This window comes from Lissotriton vulgaris, chromosome 7 (genome assembly GCF_964263255.1).
Source record: "Lissotriton vulgaris chromosome 7, aLisVul1.2, whole genome shotgun sequence".
Classification (NCBI taxonomy): domain Eukaryota; kingdom Metazoa; phylum Chordata; class Amphibia; order Caudata; family Salamandridae; genus Lissotriton; species Lissotriton vulgaris.
Window position 1 is genome coordinate 1,018,189,893 of NC_141695.1, and position 3,464 is coordinate 1,018,193,356.

Sequence of the window (3,464 nt, forward strand, 5' to 3'; positions counted from 1 at the left end):
ATGTTCCAACACGCCCCCTTCGGTCTGGTACCCTGCAGCTGGCCACCTCCTCTAAAATTAACAAAGCCCGTTGGGGTGGCCGCTCTTTTTCTCATTCGGCGACCAGACTCTGGAATGCCCTCCCCTTTGCCATCCGGGGTAACAGCAACCTCCTCTCGTTCAGAAAGGCCCTAAAAACGCATTTGTTTGCTAAATCTCTCTGATCTACCCCGAGCCTGCGCTAAAACCATTTTATCTTCAAGCGCTGCGAGGCCCCAGGGCGGTTATGCGCTATACAAATGCAATTTTTCATTTCATTTCATTTCATTTCGCTGTGGGGCTTGGTGAATTCCTGGATGACGCTGAATAGTTCCTTGGAGTTGCTGGAATGTATGAGGATTCTGTTGTTGAAGAAGGTCCTTTTGGTGGTTCTGATGCATTGATGGTATTCAGGTCTGGCCGCAGTGGCGGCAGGAGAACTGGCCGTGGGTCTTGTTCGGCGTGGACTGCTGGCAGTTGTTATTCCTTCCGAGGTTGAGTGCGAGGAGGGTGGCTGTGTCGTATCGGTGAGTGGTGGGAGATCCAGGGTTCTTGGCGCTGGTCGTGGTCGGGACAAGGAGGGGCACAGATGGGCTTGCCTTTAGTGCACCGGTGGCGCGGCAGCGCAGCGGCCGCCATTAAGTAGGGGGGAGGGACGAGCAGCTGTGAACGAGTGTAGACAGTGGCCGCAGGGGCAGCAGCGGTGGGGAAGAGAGCCGGGCACGCCCAGTCAGCAGTAAAAACAATAAAACAAACATAATGAGTGACAAACAGCAAAAAACAAACAAAGTGGCACAATTACTGCATTAAGGGCAGACATCATCGCAGGACGCAGTGAGGGGCCCAGACTCAGCTGGAATGAGCTGGCAGGCTGGGGAGGGCACCGCATGGAGTGGAATGCACATCCTCGAACCCCAGGCAGGGGAGGTGAACGCGGAGTCAGCGGCGAGGCAAGGCACAGCGGAGCTGCTGGGGAGAGAGCAGATCTCAGACCAACGGCTATTCTCATAAAAATCAACTCACCTTCATTTCTTTAAAAATCTTTAATTGTTTTTTTCAGTTTACAATACAATTAAGGTGCAGTATATAAGGAAACCAACATATAGTGCTCATCTGCACAACACATAATTGGCAGCAAATACCAACAGGATGACAAAGTGCCTAGGTTACAATATAAGCTAAGCAAATCTACATATCTGACCCCAATAGATACCAACCACTCGGTACTACATTGCTAGAAAGTAGAAAAGGTCTGAATGATGACCAACATCATAGAGTAGCATGACCGTCAGTGGAGAAAAACAGTACAGGTTAATTTCTAGAAAATAGTACATAACAGCAAAAAGAAGAAAAACAATAACTCATTAAATTACAGGTATAAAAGCCCCAACCTGTTTGAGTATGTCAATATCTCAGTGTACAGGACCCCAGCTCTGATTGTGTTAAGATGTAAGCCTCCTGCAGTGTATTTGCAAGGTGAATCTGTCAGGCAGTCGTGGCCCACAGAGAACATCAGTATTAAAGAGTAAGCCCAATTGTGGCCCCCGAAGATGGTGGCGTTTGATTGGTAGTGTCAGTATTAATCTCTGTTTGGAGTGGGGTAAGAACGGTATCCCAATAAGCAGCAATGGTAGGGTGGCCAGGTGTCCTGGATTTGCCAGGACGGTCACTGTTTTTCACCAACAGTCCCAGCAGATTTCTGGAAATTTAACTCAATTCCCGTTTTTTAGAGAGGGTCGACTGAAAATGGCAGGAGGTGATTTTTTTTAATCTTTGACAAAGCCGGGATTGTTAACAGTTGTACAATAAAGAAATATACTTAACAGGCAAGCTACTGGGTTTACATTTTTTATTTTATGTAGGTTCTTACTGCCTTATCTGCTGAGGATCACTGTCATTCTGTGCGCTCGCTTGAAGTAAAATTGTAGCCCTTCTTCTATTTTTGTGAAATGTCCCGGTTTTTTACTTTAAATAGGCAGTAGGGTATTTACTCAATTCAAGGCTATCTTCCCTGTGTGTTATGTCGGGACGATCGAGTGACAGCGTCCCAACATACAACTTTGCCGCCCGCACTGGTGGCATTTGTATTCAATGACGCCACGTGGTGTACGTAGGCCCCAAATAACAGGATGCTTGTTACTGCGCCCTTGTCCGGCCGGGAACTAACTCACCAAGTGATTTTAGGACTAGTAGAGCAACAACCTCTTTTGCCTGATCATGCTCGTTTCGCAAACCCATTTTGTCAGGCATGACCTAGGTGTACCCTCTGAATGGACTTGGATAGCCTGGATTTACAACCTGATACTAGAAGCGCATCAGTCCCTCTGGGCTAACAGCCAAGGGGTTGCCCAAGAATACTGGAGAGCCCACTATACAGCCACCGGATTTCAGCTGGTCCCGATTCTTCTTCTCAGACTGCTGGGCAGGAACAGATGAAATTGACTTGTCCAATTTAGCTCACAAGGAGAGGTAGTGGTTTTCTCTGAAACAATTTGTAGTTTTTGCTTTAAGTCCGGTTTCAGCCAGCCCACGCTAAGCTTCTGTCCATGCAACCTCAAGTTATCTTCCACAAAGAATTTTTTGGCCATTGCTGCAGCTCGGTGAGAGTTATATTTCACCACAGCCAGCAGTTTGCGTTTCTTGGTGGGGCTTGGGTACAAAGCGATATCCTCAATTCCGGAATTCAGCTGTTGCAGTGCCATTTTCAGCTCTCCCTGCTTCAGGTGGCAGGGCACGCCATCGACGCACAGCTCGCACTTCTCGGTGCACGACAATGCAGTGGTCTCTCTGTCCTCACTAAGGTGAGTATGTCTGCCAACGACTTTCCGGGTTCTTCCAGGATGCGCTCTCTTAACTTCACTGAGGCACACCCTGAATAATCTGGTCCCTAATCTCTTCTGTCTCATCTTGAAAACCACAGGTGCTTGCTAGCTCCTTTAGGCATGCATGGAACACATCTAGGGACTCCTGTGGCTGCTGTCTGGCCTGCCTGAACACAAATCGCTTGTCATCTTGATTTACCATGGGCTCGAAATGAGCATTTAAGGCCTCAATTAGTGTGAAATGAGATTTTGGTGCACCCTCTGCCACCGTCTTGGATATCTTGTTGACATCTCTCCCTTCCAGATGCAGTATCATGGCATTTTTCTGCTCATTGTCCCCTTTTGTAGCCTCAAAGAAGAGGAGCACTCACTCCATCCACTCCTTCCACCTCTGGGCTTGAGCTGACGCTGCAGCTTCCACCAAAAATGGCTCTATCATAGGGAGGTGTGACATGGTGTGGGTGCCACCGAAGCCGTAGCTCTGTCTTAGGCGTGGCAATGGAGTAGTGTCACTGCGCTGCAGGTCGAATGTGATCAGCCCCCCATGAACTACTCTGACTCAGCCTTCACAGGTTAATGCCACTCTCAGTTAGTTGCGTCTGGAAGATGCCATCATACACTGCC

At 48.4% G+C, this 3,464-nt stretch overlaps 1 pseudogene; it reads right to left on the minus strand.

Moving 5' to 3' along the window:
- Window positions 1-2,154: 2,154 nt before the first annotated feature.
- Window positions 2,155-2,924, minus strand: LOC147702856 (dead end protein homolog 1-like; annotated as a pseudogene).
- Window positions 2,925-3,464: the final 540 nt, after the last annotated feature.